Source organism: Jaculus jaculus, chromosome 9, assembly GCF_020740685.1.
Source record: "Jaculus jaculus isolate mJacJac1 chromosome 9, mJacJac1.mat.Y.cur, whole genome shotgun sequence".
Lineage (NCBI taxonomy): Eukaryota > Metazoa > Chordata > Mammalia > Rodentia > Dipodidae > Jaculus > Jaculus jaculus.
In genome coordinates this window covers 37,776,110-37,788,410 of record NC_059110.1, presented here as the reverse complement: position 1 = coordinate 37,788,410, position 12,301 = coordinate 37,776,110, and the positions used below count along the sequence as shown (strand labels likewise).

Genomic DNA, 12,301 nt, shown 5'->3' with positions numbered 1-12,301 from the left:
CTACTTCTCCCACTATTCTGCACAAACTTGTATCATAACATAACACATATTAATTTCTCAAATTTTAAGAGTAATCAAATTAAATGTGTTTTCAACTTCATGTGAAAATAACTCTTTTACATGAAAAAGAAGCTCCTCATGTTTGTTACATCTGGCTAAGAGGTGGCTTTACATGTTCATTAAACTACATGTACAATTTTGTTCACCTTTAAAATGTCATTACAAGTTTGCCATCAAGATCCATTATGAAAAACCTCACCCAACAGATTATAAATTTGCACTTAAATTCTTAAAGTATTGAATTATAGAAATCCAGAAGTATGAGTATTCATCCACACCACTGGGACCTGTGTGTTACTGCAAATAATCTAACATGCATTTAAATCAAACAGAAACTTTTGGAAAGGGAGCATAAAATAAATATTATACTACTTTTTATGTCTAGTTAATGCTGTCTAGGTTAGATTAAAAGATTGATATTACTAACAGAAACAATCAAACTATATTAAAGACCATTTTCTAAATAGTGTGAACAATTTCCCAACACAAAGATAAGCAAGAGCCTATGACAATAGTTTTCTTGTAGTGTAATTTGGCTGTTAGTATGAGGTATTTATTTTTCGGGTTTTTTTGTTTGTTTTTTTGATGTTGTTTTTTTTCGAGATAGGGTCTCACTCTAGCTCTGGCTGATCTGGAATTCACTCTGTAGTCTCAAGGTGGCCTTGAATTCACGGAGATCCTCCTACCTTTGCCTCCCTAGTGCTGGGATTAAAGGCATGTGCCACTATGCCTGGCTTAAGCATGAGGTATTTAAGTACTACTAATGCCTCACTGCATTTGTATGTGAAGATATACAATCAGTTATACATATCAAAAAATTACAAATAAAATTAAAAAAAAACTTTTATCTCATTTTGGAAAAGTTACCAGTACAGGTGAAACTATACACTACAGTATTTTCTAAGATACCAAAACTCAGGAGTGAAACCAAAGAAAATATTACTGTCTCTTTATAAGATGGATTGTGTGAAACCTCAGGCCCACTCTTTCATAGAATTATCTGAAGAGGATTGTGATCCAATGATTGTTTAGCAGCAATTTTACCAAAATGTAATTTCATTTTATTAACAGGCATTACAAACAGGTAACACTATCTGATTTAAAAACCATGAAGTGTCACACTAGTGATATATAGCTCATGAATAACTTAAATAATGTATTTCCCATTTTGGAAGGCAACACACAGCATACAGAAACCTGTATCAAAAAATAAGCTATAATATGGATACATGATTGATGTATCTAAATGATAGATGCAGTACATGATGTTAATTATGTGATCACTACATTTTTCTAGATGATTATAATATGGAACGATTCACAAATTTGTGCAGGGGCCATGCTAATCATCTCTGTTATCGCTCCAATTTCAGTATGTGCTGCCAAAGCAAGCACTGGCAACACAATTTTTTAAAATATTTTATTTATTTGTAAGTGAAGATACAAAAGGAGGGAAGGGGGAAGAGAGGGGGAAAGAGAGAGAGAGAGAAAGGGAAGGAGAGAGGGAGGAAGGGAGGAAGGGAATGGGTGTCCCAGGGCCTGTAGCCACTGCAAGCAAATTCCAGAGGTATGTGCTTTATGTTGGTACTGGGCAATCAAACCTGGGTTGTTGGGCTTTTCAGATGGCTTTTCAGATAAGCACCTTAAGCACTGAGCCATCTCTCCAGCCTCAGAGAATTTTTTTTTTTAACAAAACCATCCTGTGATGTTGGTAGTTTACTATAGCAGTAGAGAGTTTGCCTAGCATACTCAAGGATTCTTTCCCTTAATCTTATTTCCTGTTAAGCTTGTAGTAAGCTTTCTTTTATTATTTTTTGATTTGCTTAAATTTCTTATATCATAAATAGATATACTGGCACATAAAAAACAGCTATTTGGAGTCATTAATAACTTTCAAGGGAAAAAAATTATTAGAGCAAAGTGTTTGAGAACCATTAAGCTAAACTAAACTAAAGCATAATTCCCAAAAGAATTTTCAGGATCCTTCTGCCTCAGCCTGCCAAATAACTGGGATTACAAGCACGGGACACACATCCTGCCTTTTACATGCACACATAAGGAGACACTACCAAGTGCCCAGCATCATGCAAAGTTCTTATGATGAAAGGAGACAATGCCCTCAAGCTGCTAGCAGTTTAGCAAGCAGATATTCTAGTCCTGCCAGGACTGTTTAGGGAAAAGGCCACGTGGCAACCGTAAGCCACGGTGGAACTATGCACCACTGCTCTCTCTGGTCAGAAAGCCGCTCACATCGCAATTCATCTCTGCTTATCTGACTTGCTTGGTTCTCATTCGTTTTGGTCCCAACCTTTCGTGCATTCAGTGTGTTGAAACTCCTATATCATTAAAGGTCTCTCCCCTTTAAATAAACGTAGCCATCCATCCATTTGAAACATGCCCTTTGATTCACTTCTAGTGTACGCAGGTGAGTATTGGGTGGTGATACACGCCTGTAATCACAACTCTCAAGGGATTAAAATAGGAGGCTAGAGTTTGAATCAAATCTGGCTCAGATGAGAACTTATTCACAAAAAAAGTGTAAGTCAGTACATATAGTGCTTTTTCCTCAACCTGTGGCTCATTTCTGTCTTTGCTAACAAAGACAGTTAGAGAAATGTACCATATTCTCTTTGTAAACTTTTTAATATTAAAATCTTCTCATAAGGTAAACCCGTGTACCTATAAAACGAAGTTTAAATTACTGGAGAAAATAAACACATTTACTTTTCTTACCTTCAAATTCTACCATTATAATGAGGCAAACCACATGAGAATAAAATATAGCAAGATCTCTTCTTGAGAACTCATTTTCAAATAATGAACAACTACTACCGAAACACCACTGCGAAATGCTGAGCTGGCTCTGATTAGTCAACACCTTATTCCTTCACTGGCCAACTCCAGGGAGTAAGAAAAATGAAAACAGACGATTGAGATGTGACCAAGTTCTGAAACCCAGAGAGTTAACCAGACCAGCATCTTGAACATTAATGTTGCTCACTGCTACATGGGCTGTTTTGACTGGAAGACAACCTGGAAAGGGCTACTGTCCAAGGGGCTCTTAATTTCTATTATCTTTTCCTAGGCCTGCTCAGCATAATAAGGACAGGACTACAGAACTGGGCAGTCAACTGAGTTTGGGGTCAAAGTTCTCTGCATCACACCAGGCACTCCATTTCCTTGAGCCTGTATCCTCAGGCATGAAAACAGCTCATAACTGACCTGCAGATTTAATGATTAAATGATGCCATGGGAGCCAGGCGTAGTGGCACACACCTTTAATCCCAGCACTGTGGAGGCAGAGGTAGGAGGACTGCTGTGAGTTTGAGGCCACCCTGTGAGTACATAGTTAATTCCAGGTCAGCCTGGACCAGAATGAGACCCTACCTCAAAAAAAAAAAAAAGAAAGAAAGAAGAAAATGATGCCACGGCAGCAAAGTGTCTCTCCCCACATGTAGAATGACAGTTTCTGTGATTTAATCCAAATACACAATACAACTGAATACACCTGTACAAATGTCCATCATCATCGTAAGGCAGAATCTAATGACTGTGATGTTCCTTGCATCCAGCTTCAGGGTAGGAATGGGAACGATGTGCAGGAGAAGGAACCCTGGCACAGGAGCATAGGACTAGCTCCTCTGCAGCAAGTCTCAGCCACTGCCCTTTAGCCACAGCCCACCCTGGGCCAGTCCCGTATCTTCGAGCAAAAGTAGCTTCTACCTTTGCTTCTTCAGCTGCACCAGGAATAATATTCTCTATCTTGTGGGGTTGTTTCAAGGGTCAAATGAGCGAATAGTTGTAAAGGCTAAGCTCCAAGCTGGACACAGAATGAGCCCTGAACCAATGTTAGCTCTGGCTTTATTATTTCCAGGCGCCCTTGGCCTATTTCTTCTACGGTTCATTAACTTTAGTTTGTAGAAGAACAAATATAAGCAACTCCCTAAACACTCCTACAGAAACTGCTTTAAGTGGAATCCATATTCTTGTGATAATGTTTGGCAAAAAAAAAATCTACCACAGGATAAAAAGAATAGCTGTCTTGTAAATTTGCTTTTATAATAAATAATAAAGCTTCAGAATTTGGAATGTATCCAAGATCTGATTCAGTACAGCTCTATGCTGCCTACACCTAAGAATCCCTGGAAAGACTTAAAAGATATGATGTATGCTATGGCCCAGCTCTGTGTGCCGAACACAGAGGTATAGGGACGAGAATGGCTCCACCTCACCACTAAAAGCTGTACTTCAAACTAATCAAATAACCCTAGCAGAAAAGGCAACATTCCTCCACATGAAACAATGTTAGACAGTATGTAGGTAAAAGCACTAATAAAAAGATTTCCCTTTTGCCTGTCTGAATGGACTGTCAATGAGTGGCAATCATTAATTGCAAAGCTGATGAGGAGTCCCTCTAATGAAACAACTGGGCTTTACTGAAACTACTACCCTTCCTACCACAATTGAATGTGAGAAAAACAGTCAGTCTGTTCCTGGAGAGATGTTGCAAGAAGTCCTTAAGTGGGAATGAAAAGGTGGAAGGAATGTTTTGGGAAAGAAGAGAGCAAATAGGGGAAGGTGGTAGGGAATAGAGGAAAAAAAAAAAAAAGGAATAAAGGGGAGGGGGAAGAGACAGGAAGAAAAACATGAGAAAGAGAGGAAAAGTAAAACCAGAAGGACAAAAACAAGATGGGAGAGGATGAGTGAAGAGAGAAATGAACAAAGTGATGACCAGGACTGAAGCAGTGAGGTCACAGTCTTGACAAGTTCACGTTCCTGATTCCAGATGGCTGAATGGTCCTTCACTACTTAGGCACACTATTTCTTTACAATGACTTCTGCTATTTGCTTAAGGACACTAGTGTCAGTTCCGTTACTTAAACCCTCAGAATTCTGACAGCAGAGGAATCTACTGGGGAAGGGGACATGGCTCAATTGATTAAATGTTTACATAAAAGCCACCTGTAATCCCAGCACCGCAGAGGTGGAGACAAAAGGAACCTTGGGGGTAGCTGACTGACTAGAGTTGATGAGGTCCAGGCTCACTGAGAGACCCTGTCTCAAAAACAAAGATGGAGAGCAAGCGGGGAACAGCCATCACCTCCACATGCACATGAACTCACACAAACATGCACATACACCCACAAATACGTACTCTTAGCACACACGTGCACACACTAAATAAGTAATATACTCTTTGTAGGCTGCCTAGTCTATGGTATTCTGTTACAGTAGCTTAAACCTGACAATAATTCAAAAAGGGTTGTCTGGACAGCACAAATTTGTACAGTGAGAATTAAACATTGTAAAAGATTTTGGCTAAGCACTCTTCCCATCCTGAAAAAATAATTTTAGTTACTCTCCTTTCACACCAAAGTACCTGGTCTGAAAAACAAGGGTTCTTGCCAAGATTAAATGTACTGCCAAACATAAAAGTTTTTTTGCAAAGTGCTGATCTCTAAATAGAAAATATAAACCCATTTTAAAAGTCAATTCACAGCATAAACAAGATTAAGAGAATGCTTATGTAAAACAAACTATGCTAAGTAAGTAACTCACAGGCTTAGTTTTTCTAACTCCTAATAGATGGGATAATTATATATATCAGAAAAATAATAAAAGTTAATTTCTACAAGATTGTTCTGTGATTCAGACTTTCAATTAATTCAGACAGGTGTTGACTACAACTCATCTAAATTAGCAAGTTTTTATTGCAGTGCTATTAAGCTGCACAGGAAAAAAAAATAAGTGAACCTAAAATTGGTGTAGTTGCTCAAATGAAATCTCATTATAAATTCTTATCATTAAGTACACTCATTTTCTTCTTAGCCTCATGCCAATTCCCTGTGCTTCCCTGACCTTGAATGCAGGGATGCTGCAGGTAGAAACTGCTATTCCCACTTCGAGACTAGAGCAAGATACTCTCAGAATTTTGGAACTATTCACCTTCAAGTATTGAATACCAAGGGGGAAAAAAAAGAATCCTAAGTAGCAAAAACTACTTTAAAATGATTTATCAATCTATATGTAGTCCAATGGAGAGTGCCTGACTCTAGAATCTGATTCAAATCCCAGTGCCTCCACTTATTTTGGGATGTCATTTCAGGGTCAGTGCACATTTTCTCTTTCCCCTCTCCCTATAATGTGAGATGGGACAACAGTAATTGCCTCCCAGAACTGTTAAATGATTTAACTGTGAGGATGAACATCAAGGCCTTGGAACACTGTCAGGTAAGGAGCAAAGTCCTTCATGTACACTGGCAGCCATCCACACAGGTGCATTCTCGAGAAAACTTGGGCACTTAAGTAAACTACGGCAAGCCTGTTCACACTCTGTGGTCTGAAGTTACAATAAGTGGAAATACAACTATGTGCAAATTATTTTAGAGGAGACAGGAACATAACTTCTGGCAGCATTTGCTAACAGTGAAAGAATATCCTCAGCCTAAAGGTGCCTATCAGCCCCTGGACAGAAATGTCCACAGACAATTTATACAGGGGGAAACATGCAACTCCCAAATTCCATGCCTGACTCATCCAGTAAACACCTAGTCTGTAATATGATTCTCTCCTTCATGAAAAGAAAACAATATAGAGAACAAATCAGGGGTCTTTTACTAATTATATCATAAGTCATTCTCTTCTCAGTGTGCTAATCATGAATTAGACTCTTAAAAGAAAAGTACCCTGCAAAACTCAAGATCCAACAGTGAATTGCAATGATTCCTATCAATAGATAGTCTGAGTACACAAAGACATCCTTGCCTTCAGATTCAAAGAGACAGAGTCCACTCCAACCAGAATGATTCCAGACTTACGATAAGCTACATACAAAGAGCCAGAAATATTGTTAGATTCAATAATAATTTTAGCAGAAGTCAAATATAATTGTTTTCTCTGGATATCAGCCATAAAATATGAGGAGAATCATGTGTGAAGGAAATAAGTGACTGCTACTCTTGAGGACAGCAAAAAATGACTCAAGAAAACAAAACTTCAGAAACACTGTAGTCTATATAGTATGGAAGACTGAGTATGATATCTCAAACCACACAATACAGAGATCATTTAATGTGGGATATGTGTGTGTGTGTGTGTGTGTGTGTGTGTGTGTGTGTGTGTGTGTGTGTTTTTAATCAAAAGTGTGATTGTTCTGGACTTTCACTATTCTATACTATTTACCATGTCAGCATTTTATCAAGTAAAACTCTTATCTGCACCTGTCACAAAGATGGCAAGTGCTATTCATTTTCTCTATGTTCACTGAAAAAATATAGGACAGCACTCATTCACACATTTTTTGTGTAGTTTTACATTTTTCTTTTTAAAACTAAGCCTAAGGCTGAAGAGGTGGCTTAGCAGTTAAGGCACTTGCCTGTGAAGCCTAAGGCTCATTCAACTCTACAAGTCCCACATAAGCCAGCCACACAGTGACATGCGTGTAATATCGCACATGCACACAAGGTGGTGCACATATCTGGAGTTCGATTTCAATGGCTGGGGGCCCTGGCATGCCAATTCTCTCCCTCTCTTTTGCTTTAAAAAATAAAATAAGGCCAAGTTTGTTGGGCTTGCCTCAAAAGAGATTTTTAAAAAAAAAAAGGAAGCCTAAAGTTATTTCCCAAAGATCTTTCTATTTTCCTTAAAAAGTGCCAGATAAAGACTGGCACTTCAATATGAAATCCCAACCCACCTTTGTAATCCAAATCCTATTTGGTCCTGCAGTGAAGTCAAATGTGGGATCCTGACATCAATTTGTTGCCATGGAAATAATTGAGATGTCAATGTTTCTGCATTATGACTGTACCACAGGAGCAGATGGGCTGACAAGGAGAAACATTTTTCACAAACATCTCTCTAATAATTAGCGAAAGTTGAGGTACTATTCTAAATTTACAATATTACAAAATGTGAGGAATAAGATTGCTCTCTCTGAATGGCATAGACATAAACAACTTTAACTTGCAACTTGGAACTATTCTCAAATTATAGTAACAGAAAGTCTCACTGTATTCTTTGATTCATTTGATTATGTTTTCTGGATTGGCATATCGCTTTGGAGACTGCAGAACAATATATAACTAAGTGGAGAATAAATCAGATTTAACAAAAACAAACAGTATTTTACATAGCAAACCAGGTGACAATACTGGGTGAGATGAAAAAAAAAAAAAAAACCTAGTCCTTTAACGTCTATCCACAGTTTCCTTGTGAAAACCAATGAAGTTAGCTAAGCTATTACATAGTTAATGACTTGCAAAGTATTCTTGCTAGAGAAATGTTTGCCATGTCCTGTATTTGCCACTTTCTTATGAATTTCTCCTGTAAATCAGGTATTTGAATATTAAAATGAATCTGTTCTCATATTCCCTACAGTAGTTAAGCCATGTCTCCTGAACTAAACTGAACAGAGTTAAATGAGTAAAATTCAGCAAGAGAATTAGTATGCTTAGGAAATCTGGAATATAGATGTGTGTGTATGTGTGTGTGTCTGTCTGTCTGTCTGTCTCTGTGTGTGTAGATTCACAAATCATGAGAAATAAAACTATCACTGTATTCATCTTCACAGGGCACTGTCATTTGGAGTCTCTTACTCTACCACCCACAGTGAGCCCCTTTTATCCAAACATGAGAACATTGTTCTTCCCTATTGTGGGCTAATTACACCATCTGTTTAGCCGCAGTACTACTAATGTTAACTCCTTAACACCCCCACATGCTCTGCCCTTAAACACCTCACACTGTCAAATGTACAAGTTATAAAGAAGGCAAAAAGAGAAAAATCAGCGTCCTAATTTGCATTCGCAACTTTCTCTACCGTCTCTTATGATCTCTGTAACCCGAATTATCAGACATCTTTCTCTGATGTGATTCATCCCCTTCCTCTCACTTCCCTTCTCTCCCTCCCTCCTTCTTCCTCTTTCCTTCTTTCCCTCCATCCCTCTCTCTCTCTCCTAGTTGTGCTGGCAAGTTGAGCAGTAATAACAATAAAAAAGAATCAGTTCCCTTTAGGGAACTGAAAATAATGTAACTTGTGAAAAAGAAGAGAACAAGGGGAGGACCATCGACGAGTCAGTCTTATGACAGGTGCTGTTTATTCCTGGAGTTAAGCCAACCCACTTATTTTCATTATTATAAAATCAAGTTAATAAAAAAAATATGAGTCTCTCCACAGATCAGTGGTATGCAACCACACATACCCAACATATGGCAGAGAAATCGACACTAAGAAATTAAAAATATAATCTCACAAAAGCATAGGCTAGATGTCTGAATATTAACCAGAAATAAAGGATATCAGAGTAAGAACCCAAGGTATATGAAGCAGATCTTAAGGGTTCTTATATACAAAAATGGTATCTGTGTCATGAAGGAGAGTGTTAAATAACTTGAATATATTTATCACTGCACAATTTATACGTGTGTCAAATCATCACATTGTACACCTTGGTTATATGACATTTATATTGGTCAATAAAGGTAGAAAATCAACTGTGAGACACCACAGTGCCCTGTCTTTAAAAATGCATTTATTTATGTGTGGTGGGGGCACACCATCATCTCTCACCACGGCAAGTGACAACCAGACACTTGTACCACTTTTTGCTTCCAGTTTTGTGGGTGGTGGGGAATTAAACCTGAGCCAACAAACTTTGAAAGCAAGTATCTTTAACCAATGAGACCACCACAGGCCTTTATAAATACAATCTTTGTTTAAATATTTGAAGAAATGCATTGTACTCTTCTCTTTTTTTCTCCTACTCCCATCTCAATATCATGTTAATCTACCTCTGTTTTCCCATGGTCATTAAGCATAACCCACTAATTATTCTGAAGCAAAAAATTTTATAAATGTGTGAACTTTGGCTAAAATTATATGCACATAAAAAGTAATCACCAGGGCTGGAGGAATGGCTTAGTGGTTAAGGCGCTTGCCAGTGATTCCTCTGTCTCTGCCACCATAGGACTGGGTTTACAGATGTGAGCGGCCATGAGCAGTGTTCGGCATGGACCCTGGAGACTGAGCTCGGGCTTTTTCAGGCCCTCATGCTCACATAGTCACCTCCTTAACGCCTAGTTTTTTATTTGTTTTCTTCTTCTTTTGGCTTCTGAGACTATTGCATAAACGACAATCGTTTGCAATTAATGAAAAAATGTTGTAACATATTACGTATAGATTATCAGACATCTCTTCCTTGGAAAAGAATCATTTAAAAGATATCTGCAGGTTCCTCGACCATTAAGCTACAGAAATGAGGCAAGGAACTATGAAACTCGTCACTTTGGCATACAGAAAACACTTAATTTAGCAGAAACCAACTACTATATGATGGAGAAAATTGGGAACCTAATTAAGTAAATAAATAAACAACTTCACCAACCAAAAACAATGAACTTCTGCAATAAATGATGAGAGGTCAAATTTCCATTTCCCACTTTTTCTACTGAAGGTCAAATGGATCAAAGTTCCTATCAGATCTATGGCTGTTTATATGCACATTTATTTTGAGGTTTAAAAAAAAATGCCACCTCACAGTAAATGGCAGAAATAAAATAATCAACACTTAGAGGAATGGACATAAAAATAAAATTCACTTAAGCTACTCCAGTTTATTGCTATCCTTAAAAGAAAAAAGTGAAAGAAAAATGCAGTCTGAAAGAAATTGTTTAAAAATTACTCTTTCACATTTTTTTTCATTTCTTGTAATGGATCAATTTAATAAAAATGTTTCTCTTTAGCACACAAACCATTGTATTGTCCAGAGCTGCTAAGAAAAAACACATATTTATACACTTGTACGATAAATAAGTATGTAACCACCTTATGAAAAGTTTTCCCTCTTATTATATTTTTATATATGAAATCCAGGTATCCTAATGAAAAGCCACAATTCATTTATGTTAGAATATGATTAAGGTATAAAGAAATGCATAAAAGCAATTTTTAAAGCATTAAATTCATTCTTAAATACATCTGTTCCGTTAAGGACAAATGCACATATATCAATTTTGCAAAAATTGGATTTTAACTATGTACAAAAGTTCTCAAACATTTTAACCTGTTTCTTTTCTCTTTTCTTCTATTTTTCCCTCAAGCACTGAGGATTAAACCTAGGCACAAGCTAGGCAAGTGCCCTACCACTGAGCTGTACCTCTAGTTCTCTTTTTGCTTTTTATCTTGAAATGGTCACACCATCTTGTCGAGGCTGGCTTTGAACTCAATCGGTAGCCCAAGCACGCCTTGAATTTATAATCCTTCAGTTTCTACCTCCAAAAGTAGCCGAGATTACTAACCTCCATCATGAAGCCAGGCTTCTTTTTAATTTGTGTGATTAAAACACATGCCCACCCTTGACATTAACAAGTACACTGGACAGCTCAGAAAGCTAAATTGATTAATATATGGCATATTCATCCTAAAAAGTAGGTAAGTGAGCAGAATACCACACAAGGCCAACTTTAATAAGCAGGACTTATCATTTCAACAGCCTCTGAAATACACTTCACATTCCAAAAATTCATCCTTAAATTTACATTTCAGGGGTTTAAATAGATTCAAAATTATGCAATAATCACAACTACCTGACTACACATGTCATCCCCCGTTTAAAAAAACAAGAACTCTGAAGATGTAGTAATGGTTTCATTTCCTCTCTCCTATCTTGGGTAACCATTAGTCTACCTTCCGACCTGCTTGTTGTTCCAGGCATTCCTTATAGAATTGGAATGCTGAGGCATACAGTCTGGGTGCCTGGCTTCTTCCACTTAGCATGGGTATTTCAGGTTTACCTACATGGGAGCGAGAGCCAGTGCCTACTTGCTTCATACTATGTTATTTTTAAGGAAAGTTTTAAGAGATTTTTAGTTTGCTAATGTCACATGCCTATATAAACATTTTTAGAGACATGAGAGCAGAGTGAGTTAGAATCTATCCTCAGGAGATTACTAGAATGATCAGTGAAAGAATGTAAAGCCACACTGTGGCAGTTTAAATAGATGGCCCCTAATATATTCAGTATTTTATTACAGTTTATTATTTAAATCGGCAGCCACCTGGCTAGAAGGGATATCACTAGGCAGATGTTAGGGTCCAGCCCTAAGGCGGGGTGGTGGATTTGGAATTCCAATCTAAAGATACACAAAGTGCCTAAGTTCTACCTGGAGTTCCTAAAGTGTGCATGTTTGTGGTGAGGCTTTGGGGCTCTGGCTTGTGACTTTTTTCTCTCTGCTTGGAACTGTG

The 12,301-nt window shown here is 37.7% G+C and overlaps 1 protein-coding gene and 1 pseudogene across 11 annotated transcripts in view; both read right to left on the bottom strand.

The window, feature by feature from the left end:
- Positions 1-12,301, bottom strand: part of Ptprk (protein tyrosine phosphatase receptor type K) — a 566,086-nt gene that overhangs the window by 486,320 nt on the left and 67,465 nt on the right. The window lies entirely within an intron of this gene.
- LOC123463806 lies at positions 1,363-1,453 on the bottom strand (annotated as a pseudogene).